General features: G+C 49.3%; 7 non-coding genes across 7 annotated transcripts; 5 read left to right on the top strand and 2 right to left on the bottom strand.

Annotated features, from left to right (window-relative positions):
* Positions 1-4138: 4138 nt before the first annotated feature.
* Positions 4139-4212, top strand: TRNAT-AGU (transfer RNA threonine (anticodon AGU)). Its single transcript has one exon. It is a non-coding gene; the product is annotated as a tRNA-Thr (tRNA).
* Positions 4213-13886: 9674 nt separating this feature from the next.
* TRNAT-AGU (transfer RNA threonine (anticodon AGU)) lies at positions 13887-13960 on the bottom strand. Its single transcript has one exon. It is a non-coding gene; the product is annotated as a tRNA-Thr (tRNA).
* Positions 13961-14660: 700 nt separating this feature from the next.
* TRNAP-UGG (transfer RNA proline (anticodon UGG)) lies at positions 14661-14732 on the top strand. The gene has a single exon. It is a non-coding gene; the product is annotated as a tRNA-Pro (tRNA).
* Positions 14733-19118: 4386 nt separating this feature from the next.
* TRNAP-UGG (transfer RNA proline (anticodon UGG)) lies at positions 19119-19192 on the bottom strand. The gene has a single exon. It is a non-coding gene; the product is annotated as a tRNA-Pro (tRNA).
* A 481-nt stretch (positions 19193-19673) lies between these two features.
* Positions 19674-19745, top strand: TRNAP-AGG (transfer RNA proline (anticodon AGG)). The gene has a single exon. It is a non-coding gene; the product is annotated as a tRNA-Pro (tRNA).
* Positions 19746-20861: 1116 nt separating this feature from the next.
* On the top strand, positions 20862-20935 carry TRNAT-AGU (transfer RNA threonine (anticodon AGU)). Its single transcript has one exon. It is a non-coding gene; the product is annotated as a tRNA-Thr (tRNA).
* Positions 20936-23219: 2284 nt separating this feature from the next.
* TRNAP-AGG (transfer RNA proline (anticodon AGG)) lies at positions 23220-23291 on the top strand. Its single transcript has one exon. It is a non-coding gene; the product is annotated as a tRNA-Pro (tRNA).
* The last annotated feature ends 1249 nt before the right edge of the window (positions 23292-24540 follow it).

The following is a 24540-nucleotide window of genomic DNA, read 5'->3' as shown; positions in this document are numbered from 1 at the left end:
ACATATTCTTTATTGATAGCATCATATATTAAAATGGTAGATGTTGGAGCAACGTACTGGAGGTAGGTTGATCCTAGATATTAATAGCCGTATTGGCTCCGGATCAGACGATATCTTATATACCAGATATATCTGTAATAGAACACTGGTAACAGAACAACACAGAGATCCTGATGTGGACCTGTGTGGTAAGTGCGTGCTGATAGGTGTGCTCAAATAGGTACTGAGACTACATATCACTTAATGGCAGGATCTGCGTAAGCCCTTAGTAAGGTGGTAAGTGTGATCTGTAGTTACTAATAAACACTGGGAACAGATATATTGGGATTATCAGTGGTCGTGTGTGCTATCAGCTATGTTACCACTCTGTAGTAATGGTGTGTCTAGCTAAGTGTCAGAATGACCTGAGGTAACCTCGAGGTGCTGTGCTGCAGGGATAAGTGTCCTGCATTGACCTCCTTGGCTATGTGTAACAGGTGGGTTACGCTGACTATGAGCAGAGGGTAAGGTAAAAGGAACCTTTGTCAGGGAGACACTGTAGCTAGAAGATATATAACACTGGTCTTATATCAGAGGGTAAGCTGAAGGTTTGCACAGAGAGTAAACCTTTGTGCTGCTGTCTGAAATACCATGTACAGCAGCGCAGCTTGAGTGTTACTGCAGGTAACTTAAAATCAATACACCTATGGATAGTGAGCACTTACTTTATAAACACTGCACATTAGAGGCTTAAAGTGACCATCGGGGCACTTTTACCCTGTATATCCTGCACGAGCAGGCTGCCGCATAAACTCGCGGTTAGAGACACATAATGCGGAGGCAGTCACTGGTCTGCGCGTGCACGTGGGAGATAGGAGCCGACGCGCGCGTTTCGCGAGAGGCTTTCTCAAGGCGAATGGTAAGTATGGTTAAGGGAACCCTGCAGGTAGGCAGGTATATATATAGGGCCTCCAGTGAGATGACGTCATGGATTAACCCCTGGTGCGCTGAGGTGTGCTTGGTGCTGTTGCAGGAACACAGTGAGTATGCCAATGTTAATAACTGCATACCTAGCACACTATGTATTAAGGATCTGACAGTTGTGTTGTCTTGTTATTACTTCTTGTCAGATAGATGCACAGTAGAGCAGAAATAGGCTCATTCTGTGCTACAGGGGTAGTGTCAAGGAGATGCCTAATAAATAGTCATGTTATAGTTGTGTGAGGGTTCAGAGATGCCCTACTTAAAGTAATGTCACCACTGGTAGGTGGCAGTAATCAATGTACAGGACTATGGAGTAGCCTGATACCGTGATGGCAGAGCAAGTAGGATGAGTGGGGGTATTAGTGATCGGATGGGGGAGAGGTGTACATAAAGACAGTGAAAGTGGAGATATGGTCTGTGTCATAGATACAGCTATGGAGAGTCATGGCAGCTGTCTCAGGGGTGGGGGCTGTCACAGAAAAGGAGTATACAGGAATCCCTCATTGAGACCTCTAGGTGATAGCGTCCCAAGTGTGTAAATCCATTTGGACTCCTTTTGGAGGAGGGCTTTGTCCCAGTCTCCCCTTCTTTGTCCCCGAGTGAGGTGGTCAATTCCACAGAAGGTGACAGCTTTCAGATCCCCGCCATGACACAAGTTGACGTCTCTCAACAGGGGTTTGTCAGCCTTATTCCTGACAGTGCCTATGTGCTCAAGCACCCTCTGTTTGAGACACCTGCTAGTCTTTCCCACGTACACTTTCCCGCATATACACTTGCCTTGGTATATGACACCCGTGCTGAGGCAGTTGATGAAACTGCGTATTTGGTACATTTTAGTGTTGTTCCAGTTCCCAAATTGTTTAGTAGTTTTCATATACTGGCAAGCCTTGCATCGTTGGCAAGTGTAGGATCCCGTAGGTTTGGGTGGCAGCCATGTTCTCGGTGTCTCATCCACAAAGTGGCTATGGACCAGTAGATCCTGCAGATTCTTGGCTCGTCTGCTGGTCATGGATGGATACTCGTTGGTTACTCCTTTCAGGAGGTCATCTGCTCTCAGAATGTGCCAGTGTTTTCTCAGAATATTTCTTGCCAGGGGCTATTCCCGGTTGAATGTGCCTATGAAGCGTATCACTCTGTCCCTCAGATATGGTGGTTTGTCCATGATGAGGGATTTACGTGAGGTGTATTTTGCTCTCTTGTAGGCCTTTTTGATACACTTACGGCTATACCCCCTATCCACAAAGCGTTGTGTCATATTCTTTGACTGTTGGTCAAACTCCTGATCAGTGCTACAGTTCCTTCTTAATCGGAGGAACTGGCCTGTCGGTATGGCGTTGATCTGAGCTCTGGGGTGGTGGCTACTTGCTTCAAGGAGGTTATTGGTGGCTGTAGCCTTGCGGTAGATTGTGGTATGGAGGATGCCATCAGGGCCCCTAGAAATCTGTAGGTCTAAGAAGCACATGGTGTCCTTATTATATTCCAGTGTTAGGTGGAGATTGTACAAATTAGTATTGAGTATACTGATGAACTCTTTGAGGGTTCCCTCGCCACAGGACAAACACATCGTCGATGTAGCGGATCCAGAGGTCAATGTGCTCAGTGTATGCCTCCAGGTCTTCAGTGAATACTACCTGGGATTCCCACCATCCCAGGTAGAGGTTGGCATACGTGGGGGCACACTTTGTGCCCATTGCCATGCCCCTTATTTGGTGATATATTTTTTTATCAAAGAGAAAATAGTTACGCCCCCTACTGCCTCTACATTTAGATTTTATCAAGTTTTATCACTCCCAATTAAGCGATTACTATACAAAGACAAATTTCCTTAGCCAATTCCAATCTGACTTTCACCCCTAAGGCTGCGGCTCCAGTGTTGGCTGCTGCACGGGCACAGCTTAAAACAGCGATCTGCGGTCTGTAGGGCGCGATGGGAGGGGATCACAGCTGCACGCACCGGCAGGCACACGTGCAGCACCTACACCAGGGCCGTCGCCTAAGACATGGGACATAGTGACTTGAAGCTCGCTGAGGCGCGCTCCTGCTCTGCCTCGCCTGCTGAAAATGTAGCTTTTTCCTGTCCTTGCAGGCGAGGCAGTGAGCGCGATCAGGGGGCGGGGCGGAGCGGAGGCAGAGGCGTGCCAGGAGGCGGAGCGGGAGGCAGGGCTAGTCTCCCGCTCCGGTCACGTGACCGCTCCTCCTCTTCCCCGAGCGGCAAATTTCAAACCTGCCTGTCTCGGCAAAGTTTCTCAGCCTCCGCACGCATCAGCGCGCATGCAGAGGGGGAAACTATAGCCGCGCTGATGACAGATGCAGGGGCTTTATGCATCTGCTCAGCGCGGCTCAGCGCGGCTCAGCGACGCTTAAACTCACTATGTCCCAGGCCTAAGGCTGCGTCTTTGCTGATCACGCATGCGCACATAAGCGTGGGTAGGCGCAATGCGTGCAAAGACAAAAAAAATTGTCTTTGTTGCGCGATGGGCCGGTAATATGCGCAGTTCAGCCAATGTGGGCAAACCACTCATGTGACATCACGGGCACGCCCTCACCACACCCCATATCGCGGAACAAGGCACTATCTGCCCTTCCATTGGCTGCCCGCCGACCATATGATCGCGTCGCGGCAAGGAAAGACAAAATTCTTGTCTTCCCTGCCAGCGAGCGTGTGATGGGGCTGTGGTGAGTGGCGAGCATGCCGTGCGCAGTGGCGGTCACTGGGAACCTGGCCTGAGACCTGTAATGTAGTATCATGAAGATGCCACATGAGCAGCTGAAAGAGACACCGTGCAGCAGCAGCCCTGAAACCCTGGAAATTATTAGCTACAGAAAAAGAAGGGCTCGTCCGGGATTTGAACCCGGGACCTCTCGCACCCTAAGCGAGAATCCACAGCAGCAGGACAGAGGCCGCATCATATTACATTCCCAGCACAGGCTGCTGCTTCTGTGAGGGGAGAATGATAGCGCAGCACAGACCTGTGAGGTGTGTGCAGGTACCGGGCACTATACAGCAGGGGGCTGTGAGGTGGGTGCAGGTACCGGGCACTATACAGCAGGGCGCTGTGAGGTGGGTGCAGGTACCGGCACTATACAGCAGGGGCGCTGTGAGATGGGTGCAGGTACCGGCACTATACAGCAGGGTGCTGTGAGATGGGTGCAGGTACCAGGCACTATACAGCAGGGTGCTGTGGCTTAGCTGGTTAAAGCGCCTGTCTAGTAAACAGAAGATCCTGAGTTCAACTCTCAGCAGCGCCTGATAGATGTTCTTTTATCAACAAGCAAAGTATTAATATACTGTAGTGTCCCCTGAGATGGAAATAAATGTGTGTGACCCAGAGCCCGCGCAGTGTGACATTGAGTACTTCCCTTTACCTAATGTGTAAAAATTAGATCATAAGCTTTTCTAAGACTGTATAACTGGATTGTTTTTCTGTGCATGTGATAGAGACAGAACTATAAAATATTGTATATTTAACCATTTTTATATTTTTCACCTTTTTTTTATAACTTTGGTTTTATTGTTTTTTGGAAAGCATACATAAACAGTCATAGCATCTATTTTATAGTCATTGTAATGGTGAAAGGGTTAACCAGGCTCACTAATAAAGGTTAAGCCCACTTGGTTACCCCTGATCCGTGTGTTGGAGTCCTAGAGTGTCAGCTCTTGGACCCAGATGTCCTAAATGCATTACTGTGACTGTGTGCAAATTATGCGACATTAAAGATTTATGTGACTTTTGACTTTCCTGGGGTGCTGGGACCGGGAGATTTCTTGGCTGTAAGTGTCTTTACAGAATGTGTCTATGTATCGGGGTTCCGGAGTTATGGGATACCCCAAAAGTTGGATCCGGGAATCGAGTGAGATTCTCGGATACAGCCAAGCACATTACTCCGGGCAAACTCTGACTCTGAAAACGTTCATACGACTCACCGCCAGGATTCCTGCTGCAGCCTCATCCAGACCAGGTAAGGGGGCATGAAGGGGTTAATGTATACCTGCAACCATAAACTGAGTCCCTAGTATAGAGAGGGGTTCCTTGTATAAGGAGAGGTGCCCAGATAGATGCCCAGGTACCCTGAACCTGGTATAGGGGTTCAGGGGGAGCCCCAGCCAAATGATAAAGCTGAGAGTAATTTCTTGTGTGTAAAAGTTTTAAAAGTTATTTCTAAAGTGCACCAAGAATGAGGCTAGTGAGTGTAGGTAATATATACTCTCACTCCATCCCTGACAGCAGAATAGGGACTTATATATGTTACCCCACCACAGACAGGACACAGTATATTTTATTAAAAGAGTTATATTTAATAGGTATATGTACTGATAACCTGTAAATGAACTGTGGGATTTCCAAGTCATGGATTCCGAGGGACCAGATAACTACCAAGCTTGGTGCCTCTGGGTCTGTGCGGAATCCGGACATGAAAGCCTCAGGGATGCCAAGGTGTTAGAACAGGAGGGGTACTGCAGTTCTGCTTGAGTAACCGCATCCTGGGCTAACACAGGGCTATCTGGCCACCATGTGCCAGAGCCCAGACTCTGTGGAGCCTGGGCAGCGAGTGGGCTCAGTATGCAAAGAGGAAGAGGGGCCAGGTTGGTGGATGCCTCTTTACAGACTGAAAAAAGGTGCCCTCCCGGCTTTACAATACCGGCAAATCGGTGATTGGCTGGCAGGAGAATTCCCACGCTCTGATAGGCTGTAGAAGTTGGTGAATGAGACCCTGAAACCCATAAGGAGACTTGCAGCCAATCAGGAGCGCAGTGTCACGGCTGTGCTCGCCACAAACCTGGGTCGGACCGCGTGGCTGAGGTGGGGTTGTAAAAGCACCGACCTTAGACCGCGCAGGCGGATCCGGATTGCGCAGTTCGTAGTCGTACGTAGCAGGATCAGGATAGGAGAAGACAGCATCGTCGGTGGACACACCAGGGTCAGGACTGGAGATATCAGGGTAAACGTTGTTCAAGCAGGAGTTCGGCAACAGGTAGTCAGTAGAGCCCCGCTTCAGCTTAGGAGCGCGGGAGTGGCTTCTGCGCGTGCGGCGACCATGGCCCATGGTACTGGTCTCAGGAGGTGGTAGACAGACCAGAGTAGCACACCGCCTAGCTGCACTGGTAAACCAGTGCTTCAGCGCAAGAGTCCTGAGCGGGCTGGGGAATCCTCCGTTTCAGCGCAGGAACCAGGACACGGCCTCTCTAGATTAGGGAAAGAGTAGGACCCAGGAACCAAGAAGCTGAAGATACACAGGGAAACCTCCGCTTCAGTGCAGGAAACAGGAACAGACCGCTGCGTGAATATAGCAGCCGGTCACAGGAAACAAGGAGCTGAAGTAACAAGGAGAGTACTCAGCTTCAGCACAGGAAACGAACTGACCGCTGCATGAGACTAGCAGCCGGTCACAGGAACCAGGGGGCTGAAGACAACAAGGAGAGTACTCCGCTTCAGCTCAGGAACAGACCGCTGCGTGACACTAGCAGCCGGTCTCAGGAACCAAGGCGACAGACAAGACAAGGCTTATGGCAGAACACAGAGACATCCAGGAAGGACTATGCTCGGCAGGGAGCATTGTGGGAAGGCAATACTTAAAGGTCCGTGAACCAATGGCAGAAGGGGCGTGTGGCAGCATTACTTTGGTGAGTGAATCCAGGCTGCAGCAAACATCAGGAGAAGTGCTCCAGGACCGCACAAGCCTGCAAGGTAAGGCAAACAGTAAACCGAGGAGCGGATTCCTTACAGTACCCCCTCCTTCACGTGAGACCTCCGGGGCGAACAAGACCACTCAGAGTTGGGGGACCAGGAGTTGTTCCTGAACCGTCTAGGATTGGTGTCACTCCTTTGTGTACCCCCACCCCCCGGAGAGAACTGCGGCCAGACAGGCTTGGGAATCCAAGGCTGTGAAGAACCAGAGGGTTCCGGAGCAGAAACGGCAGAAGAACCCCCACTGGGAGCCCAGTCTTTAGTAATGGGACCAGAATTTAGGATAAGCGGCCTTGATAGTTGATCGAATATACCCGGGCGACCTTCGGGACAGACAAAGTCTTGGCTGACCTCTGCATGTAGGAATTTGAGAGGGACTTCTCCTCCAGAGGTCTCCCAGGTAGTGGTCAGCGAGGGTAAAGGGTGGGTGGGAGCATTTCCCGGTATTGGTATGGAAGGTGACAAGGCAAGCAGTAAACCAGACATAGAGACCGAAATCTTGGGATACGTACAGAGTATTTCCAACTCAAAGGAAATAACAGGGGCAACAGAAGGTTCCGAGGGGGAAAACCATCGTTTCACAGAGGCAGAGAAGCACTCAGCAGTGGAGCTCCCAAATACTGGGGAACCCACAGCGGGAGATAGTATTGTCTGGGGAGTAGGAATAGGCTTTGGGGCTTTAATATCAGAAACTTGAGAATCAGGCAGAGCAAGGGGAGCGGAGGGAGGGGAGCTAACCTCAGAAGCTGAAGTCTGTACTTCAGTGACAGGGACCTGAGAGACTACAAAAACAGCAGCGAGTAAAGGAATTGACTCCGGAGCTGGAGGCTCGGAATCCATAACAGAAACATCTCGCAAAGCAGGGGTACCGATAGGAGAACTAGCGTCAGGAGCTGGTGCCTGGGAATCAGTGACTGGTAATGGGAGAGTAATGATGGGAGTTAAAGAGACAATAAGCGGTAAGTTGGAACCGTGGAAACTCTTAATAGCAGAAACCTTTGAAGTAAAAGGAGTCTTATCCAAAACTGCAAGGGCCCTAACAACAGGGGTGCTTGTCATGACAAAAACAGATTTAGGCGTGTTTACTAGTGCAAAAATTCTGATAACGGGACTCCTAGCCAGTGGTGAGGGTGTCAGGGTTTGACTAGTGAGAACATCAGATTTAGTGATAAGTGACTTAGAATCAATCACTGAGGTTCTAGGTTTGCTGGACATGTGTGAGAAAGTACCCTTTAAGACAGGAATTTTAATTTTTACCCCGAGTAACCCAACGGTTGCTGGAGCACGTTTAGCTGCAGTGCTGAGGGACTGAGGTTTAGCAAGGGCAGTAAAACTAAATAGCTCAGATTTAAACACCAGGACTTGTAATATAAGCAGGGTGGTCTCAGACTGTACTAAGGGGGTAACAACCGATATACTGATCCCTGGAGGGTTTGCATGGGCAGAGAAATCAGGGGAACTAACAGCAAGGACGACCTCTATAGAAAGAGATTCTGAATCTGAAGGGAGGTTTTTACCTCTCCGAGTATCAGGGCCGGCAAGGCAAATTTCAGAGAGAGGGGAAACTGTGTGCAGGCATCTAGCTAGCACATATGAAAAAGCGTCGCTTTTGAGTGAAAACAGTGTGTCAGCAAACCCTCCTGGGAACACCACATGAACCCCAGGAGGGGCATACTGACCACTGTACGGTTTTAACCCTAAGCTTTGAGAAGGTGAGAACACAGACAGTACACGGGGGGTAATCATAACTGTACTGGTCTCTGAAGTGGGTATTTGGTAAGGAGTGTCAGGGAAACCAGAAATGACTGCAGATTCCACGATGTGGGGACTATGTGCTGAAGCAGGGATCATTGCTCCCTGGGTGACAGACTGATTCAGTGAAGTACCCGGGAATGGGAACTCTGCGACCAAGCTTAGGGAAAAACTTGGTAACTGAATATATTTAACTGGAATCAGAACTTTAGCCGAAGTTTCAGGGGGCACAGCAGCTGAGACTTGAGCTGTAGCAGGGGTTTTATAGCAAAAACTAACTAAGGATTCAACAACCTTGGGGAAGTCATTTAATGCAACCTCTGCAGTAGGACTTGGGGACACATTCTCTGGGGCTAGAACGAAGGCATTAGCTTGGAGGCAGCAAGAATTTACAGGAGTTAATGCAAACAGTACCTGAGAGTAGAACATAGAGAGTGTTTCCTCTGTAATAGGTGAGACAAGGGATTTTTCCTCTGGAGCTAGGGACGTGACCATGGCTGGCGGAGAACAGGGGGTTACCAAAGGGGACTCAGAGAGCTGCCCCACAGGGGTTAATACAGGAATGACCCTGGGAACAGAACTTAGAAATTCAAACTGAGTACGTGAAGGTAGGAGGGATTCGTTTTCTGACAGGGAAGGCATACAGAACTGCCTAGCAGGGGTTAAAGCAGGAAAAACTTCAAGGGCTGAAAAGGGAGATTCAGAGTTAGGAATAGAGGGAAAAAGGGACTTGTTCTCGGATACTAGAGCCTTAGTGTTGGCTAGAGAAATATACGTATATTCCAGGGGAACCTCACAGGACTGATCAGCAGGGGTTAACGTAGACGTATCATTGGTGTCAGAGTACCTGGGTGTACAATCAGAGCTAGGGACCGTGGCAGCTTCTACGTTAGGGGGCAGTGATAGTGAGTCAGTTTGGTAATTTCCTGGAGAGGGAGATACGTCCCCAGGTTTAGCGACAGGACTGGCAGCACAGGTGGACTGCCAAGCGGCAGCGTAGCTGGCAAGGAGAGGGTCCTGTTCCTTTATGCAAATGTCCAAAGTCAGGGAAAGTACACGGAGTGTGTCTTGAGCATGAACCAACATGAAGAGAGGGTCCTGTTGTACTACGGGAACATAGTATATCTTGGGCGTTGGCAAGTTTGATAGGATTCACATTATCCCAGGTTAAAGGGGAACCAGGGGAGCAAACACAAGCGGCCAGAGACTGTTTTAAGTCCTTGAGGCAGTAAGCCTTAATAATGAGATCGTTACGGCATTGTCTTTGCAACGGGGTTAAACCTTCATACATAATCTGATCTTCAATCAGGGGTAGTATTTCGCACAGATACTGGTTTTCAAACTGGGACTGGTCTACAGGCCGGGACAGGATTTCAGACAGAAACATACCAACCCTCACCACAGGGCGGTCCGAGTTTGTGGGGCCGAGCATACTGTCACGGCTGTGCTCGCCACAAACCTGGGTCGGACCGCGTGGCTGAGGTGGGGTTGTAAAAGCACCGACCTTAGACCGCGCAGGCGGATCCGGATTGCGCAGTTCGTAGTCGTATGTAGCAGAATCAGGATAGGAGAAGACAGCATCGTCGGTGGACACGCCAGGGTCAGGACTGGAGATATCAGGGTAAACGTTGTTCAAGCAGGAGTTCGGCAACAGGTAGTCAGTAGAGCCCCGCTTCAGCTTAGGAGCGCGGGAGTGGCTTCTGCGCGTGCGGCGACCATGGCCCATGGTACTGGTCTCAGGAGGTGGTAGACAGACCAGAGTAGCACACCGCCTAGCTGCACTGGTAAACCAGTGCTTCAGCGCAAGAGTCCTGAGCGGGCTGGGGAATCCTCCGTTTCAGCGCAGGAACCAGGACACGGCCTCTCTAGATTAGGGAAAGAGTAGGCCCAAGGAACCAAGAAGCTGAAGATACACAGGGAAACCTCCGCTTCAGTGCAGGAAACAGGAACAGACCGCTGCGTGAATATAGCAGCCGGTCACAGGAAACAAGGAGCTGAAGTAACAAGGAGAGTACTCAGCTTCAGCACAGGAAACAGGAACTGACCACTGCATGTGACTAGCAGCCGGTCACAGGAACCAGGGGGCTGAAGACAACAAGGAGAGTACTCCGCTTCAGCTCAGGAACAGACCGCTGCGTGACACTAGCAGCCGGTCTCAGGAACCAAGGCGACAGACAAGACAAGGCTTATGGCAGAACACAGAGACATCCAGGAAGGACTATGCTCGGCAGGGAGCATTGTGGGAAGGCAATACTTAAAGGTCTGTGAACCAATGGCAGAAGGGGCGTGTGGCAGCATTACTTTGGTGAGTGAATCCAGGCTGCAGCAAACATCAGGAGAAGTGCTCCAGGACCGCACAAGCCTGCAAGGTAAGGCAAACAGTAAACCGAGGAGCGGATTCCTTACACGCAGATTCCAAGTGCCAAACCAACAGCGGGAAATTCAAAGATTGTATTGTATTGTTTGTCTTTATTTATATAGCACCATAAATGTACATAGCGCTTCACAGTAGTAATACATATCATATAAATAACAATTAATATAAATAACAGATCATGGAAATAAGTGCTTCAGACATACTGTAAAAGTAACATTAAGGAAGAAGTCCCTGCTCCGAGGAGCTTACAATCTAATTGGTAGGTAGGGAGAACGTACAGAGACAGTAGGAGGGAATACTAGAATGTGCGTCTGCAGTGGGCCAAGCTTTATGTGTCTTGTGTCCATGATTATCCAGTGCTACTCAAATTCTTCTTTAAGCAGATGTGTCTTAAGGTGGGTCTTAAAGGTGGATAGCGAGGTGGCTAGTCGGGTATTTATGGGAAGGGCATTCCAGAGGTGTGGGGCAGAAAGTGAGAAAGGTTTAAGGCAGGAGAGAGCTTTAGATACAAAGGGGGTAGAAAGAAGACATCCTTGAGAAGAACGCAAGAGTCGGGATGGTGCATAGCGAGAAATTAGGGCTGAGATGTAAGGAGGGGCAGAAGAGTGTAAAGCTTTAAAAGTGAGGAGGAGAATTGAGTGTGTGATACGGGATTTAATCGGAAGCCAGGAGAGGGATTTCAGGAGGGGAGATGCTGAGACAGATTTAGGAAAGAGTAGAGTGATTCTGGCAGCAGCGTTTAGGATAGATTGTAGGGGAGACAGGTGAGAGGTAGGAAGGCCGGACAGTAGGAGGGTGCAATAATCAAGACGTGAGAGAATGAGGGCCTGAGTCAGAGTTTTAGCAGTTGAGTAACAGAGGAAATGGTGTATCTTTGTGATATTGCGGAGGAAAAAGCGACAAGTTTTAGAAACGTTTTGAATATGAGAGGAGAATGAGAGTGAGGAATCAAGTGTAACCCCTAGCCAGCGTGCGTGGGCTACTGGGTGAATGATCGTATTTCCAACAGTAATGTGGAAGGAGGTAGTAGGGCCAGGTTTGGGAGGAAGTATAAGGAGCTCTGTTTTTGCCATGTTAAGTTTCAGTCGGCGGATGGCCATCCAGGATGATATTCCAGAGAGGCATTCAGAAACTTTGGTCTGTATAGCAGACACATCAGACCCATTAAAATGGATCCCAGTGGAAGAAATAGTTTCTGAATCATGTGAATCCCATCTACAATGAGGACTGTCACGGGAGACCGGGTTATTTAACACCTCTTTATACCGGGATCATTGATTGAGCAAAGCAAGGAGGTAAAATAAATTGTCATTTCTTTCAGGAAAAGACATACACACAATCCTTTAAATAAAATTCACAAAAATGACCTCTGAAGGAGCCCTTCCCAAAAACCGGTAGGTACTCACGAAAGTCCTGGAACTGATTTCGGTGTGCAATGCCAGACACGACCGCTATGTTCTTCAGAAGTGGGACTTCAGTCAAAATTCTTGAGTCAAAATCCTTGAAGCCGGCTCGTGTCTATTCAGCACAGAGCATCTTTGAATTTCCTGCTGCTGGTTTGGCGCTTGGAATCTGCGCTCCTGATTGGCTGCAAGTCTCCTTATGGGTTTCAGGGTCTCATTCACCAACTTCTACAGCCTATCAGAGCGTGGGAATTCTCCTGCCAGCCAATCACCGATTTGCCGGTATTGTAAAGCCGGGAGGGCACCTTTTTTCAGTCTGTAAAGAGGCATGCACCAACCTGGCCCCTCTTCCTCTTTGCATACTGAGCCCACTCGCTGCCCAGGCTCCACAGAGTCTGGGTTCTGGCAATTAGTGGCCGGATAGCCCTGTGTTAGCCCAGAATGCGGTTACTCAAGCAGAACTGCAGTACCCTCCTGTTCTAACACCTTGGCATCCCTGAGGCTTTCATGTCCGGATTCCGCACAGACCCAGAGACACCAAGCTTGGTAGTTATCTGGTCCCTCGGAATCCATGACTTGGAAATCCCACAGTTCATTTACAGGTTATCAGTACATATACCTATTAAATATAACTCTTTAATAAAATATACTGTGTCCAGTCTGTGGTGGGGTAACATATATAAGTCCCTATTCTGCTGTCAGGGATGGAGTGAGGGTATATATTACCTACACTCACTAGCCTCATTCTTGGCGCACTTTAGAAATAACTTTTTAAAATATTTACACAGAAAAAATTACTCTCAGCTTTATCACTTGGCTGGGGCTCCCCCTGAACCCCTATACCTGGTTCAGGGTACCTGGGCATCTATCTGGGCACCTCTCCTTATACAAGGAACCCCTCTCTATTCTAGGGACCCAGTGTATGGTTGCAGGTATACATTAACCCCTTCATGCCCCCTTACCTAGTCTGGATGAGGCTGCAGCAGGAATCCTGGCGGTGAGAGTAAGAACATTTTCAGAGTCAGAGTCTGATGGGAGCAAAGTGCTTGGCTGTATCCGAGAATCTCACTCGATTCCCGAATCCAACTTTTGGGGTATCCCATAACTCCGGAACCCCGACACATAGACACATTCTGTAAAGACTTTCTCCGGCAAACCCACCCTGAAACTTACAGCTTAGAAATCTCCCGGTTCCAGCACCCCAAGAAAGGCAAAAGTCACATAAATATTTAATGTCGCATAATTTGCACACAGTCTCAGTAATGCATTTAGGACATCTGGGTCCAAGAGCTGACACTCTAGGACTCCAACACACGGATCAGGGGTAACCAAGTGGGCTTAACCTTTATTAGTGAGCCTGGTTAACCCTTTCACCATTACAATGACTATAAAAAAGTTAAAAAATAGATGCTATGACTGTTTATGTATACTTTCAAAAAAACAATAAAACTAGTTATAAAAAAAAGGGAAAAATATAAAAATGGTTAAATATACAATATTTTATAGTTCTGTCTCTATCACATGCATAGAAAAACAATCAAGTGATACAGTCTTAGAAAAGCTTACAATCTAATTTTTACATATTAGGTAAAGGGAAGTACTCAATGTCACACTGCGCGGGCTCTGGGTCACACACATTTATTTCCATCTCAGGGGACACTACGGTATATTAATACTTTGCTTGTTGATAAAAGAACATCTATCAGGCGCTGCTGAGAGTTGAACTCAGGATCTCCTGTTTACTAGACAGGCGCTTTAACCAGCTAAGCCACAGCACCCTGCTGTATAGTGCCTGGTACCTGCACCCACCTCACAGCATCCTCCTGTATAATGCCCGGTACCTGCACCCACCTCACAGCGCCCTGCTGTATAGTGCCCGGTACCTGCACCCACCTCACAGCACCCTGCTGTATAATGCCGGTACCTGCACCCACCTCACAGCACCCTGCTGTATAGTGCCCGGTACCTGCACCCACCTCACAGCACCCTCCTGTATAATGCCCGGTACCTGCACCCACCTCACAGCGCCCTGCTGTATAGTGCCCGGTACCTGCACCCACCTCACAGCACCCCTGCTGTATAATGCCCGGTACCTGCACCCACCTCACAGCCCCTGTATCATACTGATAGAAATGCAGCTTCCCATCCCAAATAATACAAACAGTTTATTAATACAGACTAACAATAAGAAACACTGAATAAAAAGTAACGCTCTGTAATTGTCACAAAATAGGAGACCGAGTAATCTACACAATGAACGTAACTGCTACAGCAGTCACCCCCCATAGTAATATACAATAGAAAAGAGTATCTTAATCTGAGAGTAAATAAAGACTCAGCAGGGACAAAAGCAATTCAGTGACATTGTTACAGAAAGCTTACACTGTAATACTTACATGTTAGGTAAAGGTGAGCACTCACTGTCATACATAGATCACACACATTTCTATTTCCATACTCACCCCAAGAATTGCAGCTGGCTCGTTGGTCTAGGGGAATGATTCTCGCTTTGGGTGCGAGAGGTCCCGGGTTCAAATGCCGGACGAGCCCATCTTTTTCTGTAGCTAATAATTTACAGGTTTTCAGGGCTGCTGCTGCACGGTGTCTCTTTCAGTTGCTCATGTGGCATCTTCATGATACTACATTACAGGTCTCAGGCCAGGTTCCCAGTGACCGCCACTGCACGTGGCATGCTCGCCACACACCACAGCCCCATCACACACTCGCTGGCAGGGAAGACAAGAAATTTGCCTTATGTGTTAGAAACAACCTTTTTTTCTCATTCTGCGTCCTCGTCTCATATGAACCAGGCTTGTTACAGTAGTAAAAGGTTTATACGTTTTTTTCCCTTTTTGTAGAAGATGTGTCCAGTCTGTGGTGGGGTAAAATATATAAGTCCCTATTCTGCTGTCAGGGATGGAGTGAGGGTATATATTACCTACACTCACTAGCCTCATTCTTGGCGCACTTTAGATGGGATGTTCTGCCGTATGGACTCCACCTTTTCCTTAAAAAAGTCAGCAAAGTCCTGAGGTGAGATGGAGGAAGAAGAGGAGGCAGCTGAGGGTGGTCTGAGTAGAAAGTCAAAGACAGAAAAGAGACGGCGTGGGTTAGACTTGTGTGTGTTGATTAGTGATGAAAAGTAGGTTTGTTTAGCTTGAGAGAGGGCAGAGTTGAAACAGGATAGCATAAATTTGTAGTGAATGAAGTCTGCGAGCGTATGAGATTTCCTCCAGAGGCGTTCAGAGGAACGAGTGGAGGAACGCAGCATGCGTGTGTGGGAGTTTAGCCAGGGTCTGGGGTTAGAAGGGCGAGGACGGCAGAGAGAAAGTGGGGCATGAAGATCAAGAGAGGAAGATAAGGCAGAGTTGTAGTTCCTGACCAGGTTGTCAGGGTCTGAAGCAGAACTGAGAGAGGAGAGGGAGGAGCGTAAAGTGGAATCAAGAGCTGGTAGGTTAATAGAGCGCAGGTTTCTGGAAAAACGAGGGCGAGATGGAGATGGAGAGAAGCGAGAGAGAGAAAATGAGATGAGGTGATGGTCAGAGAGAGGAAAATGGGAGATGGAGAAGTCGGAGAGAGAAGTTTTTAGTGAAAACCAGGTCTAGGTAGTGTCCATCCTTGTGGGTGCTGGCTTCAGTCCACTGTTGAAGGCCAAAAGAAGAGGTTAGAGAAAGAAAGCGGGAAGCACCATGCTCTGTGCTGAATAGACACGAGCCGGCTTCAAGGATTTTGACTCAAGAATTTTGACTCAAGTCCCATTTCTGAAGAACATAGCGGTCGCGTCTGGCATTGCACGCCGAAATCAGTTCCAGGACTTTCGTGAGTACCTACCGGTCATTGGAAAGGGCTCCAACAGAGGTCATTTTTGTGAATTTTATTTAAAGGATTGTGTGTATGTCTTTTCCTGAAAGAAATTACAATTTATTTTACCTCCTTGCTTTGCTCAATCAATGATCCCGGTATAAAGAGGTGTTAAATAACCCGGTCTCCCGTGACAGTCCTCATTGTAGATGGGATTCACATGATTCAGAAACTATTTCTTCCGCTGGGATCCATTTTAACGGATCAGATGTGTCAGAAATAGATCTCTGTCCGGTGCTTCATTTCTACTGAAAGGATCAACAAGGATCTATATACAAATAAAAGGATTTCATCTTCTACAAAAAGGGAAAAACACGTATAAACCTTTTACTATTGTAACAAGCCTGGTTCATATGAGACGAGGACGCAGAATGAGAACAAAAAAGGTTGTTTCTAACACATAAGGAAGAAGTGGATACAAATTGCACACTCCATATCTGTGTGCAAAGAATGACATTAATGAGGATGGGGATAAAATAAGATTTAATGCTGAATTAAAGATATTAGTGTTGCTCGGGAATTCTAAGAAACCAGAAAATACTGAGATATATAAATGAATAATTACATTTTTAGTTTCTCGATTAAATTTTTTTTTATATATATTTTTATTCTAATGCTGTTTGGAAAACTATATTTTTGGTTTTTCCATCAGACACAAAAACATACACATTTTCTCCAGTTTCCCCTCTGGTGAATCCAACAAAAATGATTGTAAAAGAGGATCATTCAGAAGAAGTTACCAAATGGGAAAATCTTCCAATATGAACATACGACACGGGATCTTTTTAATACCCCATCCCTTTTCTCTTAAAGAGAAGGGAGAAATATTCGAGATATCGTGGTAAAATCAGACATCTCCCGGACAAACAACAATCCTTTTCTAATCTGATATTGTTAGGGCTGGAGCACACTTGTGGCTTCGCGACGCTGCGTGGCTGTGTGCGCATGCGCGCGCCTCCGTCTGCTGGGCGATGTGTGATCATCCCCAGCAGACGGAATGATCCGACACACCACGTCCCCACGTGACGCGCTCAGCCTCCTACCCTGAGGGAGCAGGAAACAGGGGTGTGAGCAGCGGAGACCGGGGGGTGTGAGCAGCGGGGACCGGGGGGTGTGAGCAGCGGGGACCGGGGGGTGTGAGCAGCGGGGACCGGGGGGTGTGAGCAGCGGGGACCGGGGGTGTGAGCAGCGGAGACCGGGGGGAGTGAGCAGCAGGGACCGGGGGAGTGAGCAGCGGGGTCCGTGGAGTGTGAGCAGCGGGAACCGGGGGGTGTGAGCAGCGGGGACCGGGGTGTGTGAGCAGCGGGGACCGGGGGGTGTGAGCAGCGGGGACCGAGGGGTGTGAGCAGCGGGGACCAGGGGTGTGAGCAGTGGGAACCGGGGGTGTGAGCAGCGGAGACCGGGCGGGTGTGAGCAGCGGGGACCGGGGGGTGTGAGCAGCGGGGTCCGGGGGTGTGAGCAGCGGGGACCGGGGAGTGTGAGCAGCGGGGACTGTGGGGTGTGAGCAGCGGGGGCCGGGGAGTGTGAGCAGCGGGGACCGGGGGGTGTGAGCAGCGGGGACCGGGGAGTGTGAGCAGTGGGAACCGGGGGTGTGGGCAGCGGGGACCAGGGAGTGTGAGCAGTGGGGACCGGGGGGTGTGAGCAGCGGGGACCGAGGGGTGTGAGCAGTGCGGACCGGGGGGGTGTGAGCAGCGGGGACCGGGGGGTGTGAGCAGCGGGGACCGGGGGGTGTGAGCAGCGGGACCGGGGGGTGTGAGCAGTGCGGACCGGGGGGGTGTGAGCAGCGGGGTCCGGGGGGTGTGCAGCGGGGACCGGGGAGTGTGAGCAGTGGGGACCGGGGAGTGTGAGCAGTGGGGACCGGGGGGGTGTGAGCAGCGGGGACCAGGGAGTGTGAGCAGTGGGGACCGGGGGGTGTGAGCAGCGGGGACCGGGGAGTGTGAGCAGCGGGGACCAGGGTGGGTGTGTGAGTAAGTTGTGACACCTCTATTAGAGATCTTTATTGTATTATTGCAGCTCTGAGCATTATGCCTCCTCCCTCGTGTACACGTCTCATGTCCATGGTATCAGGTCACCGTTGCCCTTGCTCACACCGGTGAGAAAAACTCAACATACTAAGTCTCAGAAAGTTAAACTTTGACCCTTTTTGGGAGACTTTGCAGTCAGTGATTTTTCCCGGGATATACCTGGTGTTCCTGCAGCCGCTGTGCGCAGGTCTGTGCTGCGCTATCATCCTCCCCTCACAGAAGCAGCAGCCTGTGCTGGGAATGTAATATGATGCGGCCGCTGTCCTGCTGCTGATGTGGCTTCTAACTACACATCTGGAAGATGATTATGTCAGGCGAGGCAGGGGGCGGGGCGGAGTCGGAGGCGGAGGCAGAGGCGTGCCAGGAGGCGGAGCGGGAGGCGGGGCTAGTCCCCCGCTCCAATGGGAGCGGTCACGTGACCGCTCCTCCGCTTCCCCGAGCGGCAAATTTCAAACCTGCCTGTCTCGGCAAAGTTTCTCAGCCTCCGCACGCATCAGCGCGCATGCAGAGGTGGAAACTATAGCCGCGCTGATGACAGATGCAGGGGCTTTATGCATCTGCTCAGCGCAGCTCTGCCCGGCTCAGCGACGCTTAAACTCACTATGTCCCAGGCCTAAGGCTGCGTCTTTGCTGATCACGCATGCGCACATAAGCGTGGGTAGGCGCAATGCGTGCAAAGACCAAAAAAAATTGTCTTTGTCGCGCAATGGGCCGGTCATATGCGCAGTTCAGCCAATGTGGGCAAAACACTCATGTGACGTCACGGCACGCCCTCACCACGCTCCATATCGCGGAACAAGGCACTATCTGCCCTTCTATTGGCTGCCCGCCGACCATATGATCGTGTCGCGGCAAGGAAAGACAAAATTCTTGTCTTCCCTGCCAGCGAGCGTATGATGGGGCTGTGGCGTGTGGCGAGCAGTGGCGGTCACTGGAAACCTGGCCTGAGACCTGTAATGTAGTATCATGAAGATGCCACATGAGCAGCTGAAAGAGACACCGTGCAGCAGCAGCCCTGAAAACCTGGAAATTATTAGCTACAGAAAAAGAAGGGCTCGTCCGGGATTTGAACCCGGGACCTCTCGCACCCAAAGCGAGAATCATACCCCTAGAGACCAACGAGCCAGCTGCAATTCTTGGGGTGAGTATGGAAATAGAAATGTGTGTGATCTCTGTATGACATTGAGTGCTCACCTTTACCTAACATGTAAGTATTAGAGTGTAAGCTTTCTGTAACAATGTCACTGAATTGCTTTTGTCCCTGCTGAGTCTTTATTTACTCTCAGATTAAGATACTCTTTTCTATTGTATATTACTATGGGGTGTGACTGCTGTAGCTGTTGCCCTTGCTCACAACGGTGAGAAAAACTCAACATACAAAGTCTCAGAAAGTTAAACTTTGACCCTTTTTGGGAGACTTTACAGTCAGTGATTTTTCCCGGGATATACCTGGTGTTCCTGCAGCCGCTGTGCGCAGGTCTGTGCTGCGCTATCATCCTCCCCTCACAGAAGCAGCAGCCTGTGCTGGGAATGTAATATGATGCGGCCTCTGTCCTGCTGCTGATGTGGCTTCCAACTACACATATGGAATTTGGTTCTGTCAGCTGGCTCGTTGGTCTAGGGGTATGATTCTCGCTTAGGGTGCGAGAGGTCCCGGGTTCAAATCCCAGACGTGCCCCTCTACTTTTATAGCCCTATGAAGACTGTTAAATACTTTTACATTTAGATTTGATCAAGTTTTATCACTCCCAATTAAGCGATTACTATACAGAGACAAATTTCCTTAGCCAATTCCAATCTGGCTTTCACCCCTAAGGCTGCGGCTCCAGTGTTGGCTGCTGCACGGGCACAGCTTAAAACCGCGATCTGCGGTCTGTAGGGCGCGATGGGAGGGGATCACAGCTGCACGCACCGGCAGGCGCACGTGCAGCACCTACACCAGGGCCGTCGCCTAAGGCATGGGACATAGTGGACTTGAAGCTCGCTGAGGCGCGCTCCTGCTCTGCCTCGCCTGCTGAAAATTTAGCTTTTTCCTGTCCTTGCAGGCGAGGCAGTGAGCGCGATCAGGGGGCGGGGCGGAGGCGGAGCGGAGGTGGAGGCGTGCCAGGAGACGGAGCGGGAGGCGAGGCTAGTCCCCCGCTCCCATTAGATGGGAGCGGTCACGTGACCGCTCCTCTGCTTCCCGAGCGGCAAATTTCAAACCTGCCTGTCTCGGCAAAAGGGTGCAGGTACCGGGCACTATACAGCAGGGTGCTGTGAGGTGGGTGCAGGTACCGGGCACTATACAGCAGGGTGCTGTGAGGTGGGTGCAGGTACCGGGCACTATACAGCAGGGTGCTGTGAGGTGAGTGCAGGTACCGGGCACTATACAGCAGGGTGCTGTGAGGTGGGTGCAGGTACCGGGCACTATACAGCAGGGCGCTGAGAGGTGGGTGCAGGTACCGGGCATTATACAGCAGGGTGCTGTGAGGTGGCTGCAGGTACCGGGCACTATACAGCAGGGTGCTGTGAAGTGGGTGCAGGTACCGGGCACTATACAGCAGGGTGCTGTGAGGTGGGTGCAGGTACCGGGCACTATACAGCAGGGTGCTGTGAGGTGGGTGCAGGTACCGGGCACTATACAGCAGGGCGCTGTGAGGTGGGTGCAGGTACCGGGCATTATACAGCAGGGTGCTGTGAGGTGGGTGCAGGTACCGGGCACTATACAGCAGGGGCTGTGAGGTGGGTGCAGGTACCGGGCACTATACAGCAGGGTGCTGTGAGGTGGGTGCAGGTACTGGGCACTATACAGCAGGGTGCTGTGGCTTAGCTGGTTAAAGCGCCTGTCTAGTAAACAGGAGATCCTGAGTTCAACTCTCAGCAGTGCCTGATATATGTTCTTTTATCAACAAGCAAAGTATTAATATACTGTAGTGTCCTCTGAGATGGAAATAAATGTGTGTGACCCAGAGCCCGCGCAGTGTGACATTAAATACTTCCCTTTACCTAATGTGTAAAAATTATATCATAAGCTTTTCTAAGACTGTATCACTGGATTGTTTTTCTATGCATGTGATAGAGACAGAACTATAAAATATTGTATATTTAACCATTTTTATATTTTTCCCTTTTTTTTTTTATAACTGGTTTTATTGTTTTTTTGAAAGCATACATAAACAGTCATAGCATCTATTTTTCACCTTTTTTATAGTCATTGTAATGGTGAAAGGGTTAACCAGGCTCACTAATAAAGGTTAAGCCCACTTGGTTACCCCTCATCCGTGTGTTGGAGTCCTAGAGTGTCAGCTCTTGGACCCAGATGTCCTAAATGCATTACTGAGACTGTGTGCAAATTATGCGACATTAAAGATTTCTGCGTGTTTTGCCTTTCCTGGGGTGCTGGGACCGGGAAATTTCTAGGCTGTAAGTGTCAGGGAGGGTTTCCCGGAGAAAGTCTTTACAGAATGTGTCTATGTATCGGGGTTCCGGAGTTATGGGATACCCCGAAAAGTTGGATTCGGGAATCGAGTGAGATTCTCGGATACAGCCAAGCACTTTGCTCCCATCAGACTCTGACTCTGAAAACGTTCTTACGACTCACCGCCAGGATTCCTGCTGCAGCCTCATCCAGACCAGGTAAGGGGGCATGAAGGGGTTAATGTATACCTGCAACCATACACTGGGTCCCTAGTATAGAGAGGGGTTCCTTGTATAAGGAGAGGTGCCCAGATAGATGCCCAGGTACCCTGAACCAGGTATAGGGGTTCAGGGGGAGCTCCAGCCAAATGATAAAGCTGAGAGTAATTTCTTGTGTGTAAAAGTTTTAAAAGTTATTTCTAAAGTGCGCCAAGAATGAGGCCAGTGAGTGTAGGTAATATATACCCTCACTCCATCCCTGACAGCAGAATAGGGGCTTATATATGTTACCCCACCCCAGACGGGACACAGTATATTTTATTAAAGAGTTATATTTAATAGGTATATGTACTGATAACCTGTAAATGAACTGTGGGATTTCCAAGTCATGGATTCCGAGGGACCAGATAACTACCAAGCTTGGTGTCTCTGGGTCTGTGCGGAGCCCGGACATGAAAGCCTCAGGGATGCCAAGGTGTTAGAACAGGAGGGTACTGCAGTTCGGCCTGAGTACCCGCATCCTGGGCTTTACAGCAGGGGTGCTGTGAGGTGGGTGCAGGTACCGGGCGCCTGGTAGATGTTCTTTTATCAACAAACAAAGTATTAATATACTGTAGTGTCCCCTGAGATGGAAATAAATGTCTGCGTAAAAATTAGATTGTTAGCCTTTTAAAGACTTTATCACTGGATTCTTTTTCTATGCATGTGGTAAAGACAGAACTATAAAAAATAGTATATTTAACCATTTTTATATTTTTCACCTTTTTTATAGTCCTCGTTGTAGATGAGATGCACGTGATTCAGAAACTATTTCTTCCGCTGTGATTCTTTGTACTTTTTCTACCCTCCAGTACCTGGGAATCTCTCCTCCTGCATCTCACTATGCCCTCCCTACTGCCTTTTCTGGTTACTGTTTCCTCACTCCTTTGTGAACGTCTCTGTTCTCTCCAACTTCCCCACTCCCCACTATACCATTAGTTATACACCTCTCTCCCAACAACTTCTTTACCCCTCAATAAAAAACACCCACACAAATCCTCTATTCACACCCTCTATTCATACCCTTTCTTTACTTTTTTATTCAGTGTTTCTTATTGTTAGTCTGTATTAATAAACTGTTTGTATTATTTGGGAATGGGAAGCTGTATTTCTATCAGTATGATACAGGGGCTGTGAGGTGGGTGCAGGTACCGGCACTATATAGCAGGGTGCTGTGAGGTGGGTGCAGGTACCGGCACTATACAGCAGGGTGCTGTGAGGTGGGTGCAGGTACCGGGCACTATACAGCAGGGTGCTGTGAGGTGGGTGCAGGTACCGGCACTATACAGCAGGGTGCTGTGAGGTGGGTGCAGGTACTGGGCACTATACAGCAGGATATACCTGGAGTTCCTGCAGCCGCTGGGCGCAGGTCTGTGCTGCGCTATCATTCTCCCCTCACAGAAGCAGCAGCCTGTGCTGGGAATGTAATATGATGCGGCCTCTGTCCTGCTGCTGATGTGGCTTCTAACAACACATCTAGAATATGGTTCTGCCAGCTGGCTCGTTGGTCTAGGGGTATGATTCTCGCTTAGGGTGCGAGAGATCCCGGGTTCAAATCCCAGATGAGCCCCTCTACTTTTATAGCCCTATGAAGACTGTTAAATACTTTTACATTTAATTTGATCAAGTTTTATCATTCCCAATTAAGCGATTACTATACAAAGACAAATTTCCTTAGCCAATTCCAATCTGGCTTTCACCCCTAAGGCTGCGGCTCCAGTGTTGGCTGCTGCACTGGCACAGCTTAAAACCGCGATCTGCGGTCTGTAGGGCACGATGGGAGGGGATCACAGCTGCACGCACCGGCAGGCGCACGTGCAGCACCTACACCAGGGCCGTCGCCTAAGGCATGGGACATAGTGACTTGAAGCTCGCTGAGGCGCGCTCCTGCTCTGCCTCGCCTGCTGAAAATTGAGCTTTTTCCTGTCCTTGCAGGCGAGGCAGTGAGCGCGATCAGGGGGCGGGGCGGAGCGGAGGCAGAGGCGTGCCAGGAGGCGGAGCGGGAGGCAGGGCTAGTCTCCCGCTCCCATTAGATGGGAGCGGTCACGTGACCGCTCCTCCGCTTCCCCGAGCGGCAAATTTCAAACCTGCCTGTCTCGGCAAAGTTTCTCAGCCTCCGCACGCATCAGCGCACATGCAGAGGGGGAAACTATAGCCGCGCTGATGACAGATGCAGGGGCTTTATGCATCTGCTCAGCGCAGCTCTGCCCGGCTCAGCGACGCTTAAACTCACTATGTCCCAGGCCTAAGGCTGCGTCTTTGCTGATCACGCATGCGCACATAAGCGTGGGTAGGCGCAATGCAATATATATTAATATACTGTAGTGTCCTCTGAGATGGAAATAAATGTGTGTGACCCAGAGCCCGCGCAGTGTGACATTAAATACTTCCCTTTACCTAATGTGTAAAAATTATATCATAATCTTTTCTAAGACTGTATCACTGGATTGTTTTTCTATGCATGTGATAGAGACAGAACTATAAAATATTGTACATTTAACCATTTTTATATTTTTCCCTTTTTTTTTTATAACTGGTTTTATTGTTTTTTTTAAAGCATACATAAACAGTCATAGCATCTATTTTTCACCTTTTTTATAGTCATTGTAATGGTGAAAGGGTTAACCAGGCTCACTAATAAAGGTTAAGCCCACTTGGTTACCCCTGATCCGTGTGTTGGAGTCCTAGAGTGTCAGCTCTTGGACCCAGATGTCCTAAATGCATTACTGGGACTGTGTGCAAATTATGCGACATTAAAGATTTCTGTGTTTTGCCAGTGAGTGTATGTAATATATACCCTCACTCCATCCCTGACAGCA

This window comes from Ascaphus truei, unplaced genomic scaffold (assembly GCF_040206685.1).
Source record: "Ascaphus truei isolate aAscTru1 unplaced genomic scaffold, aAscTru1.hap1 HAP1_SCAFFOLD_526, whole genome shotgun sequence".
In the NCBI taxonomy this organism is placed as follows: Eukaryota; Metazoa; Chordata; class Amphibia; order Anura; family Ascaphidae; genus Ascaphus; species Ascaphus truei.
The sequence above is the reverse complement of the archived record's forward strand: the minus strand, read 5'-3'. Positions and strand labels throughout refer to the sequence as shown.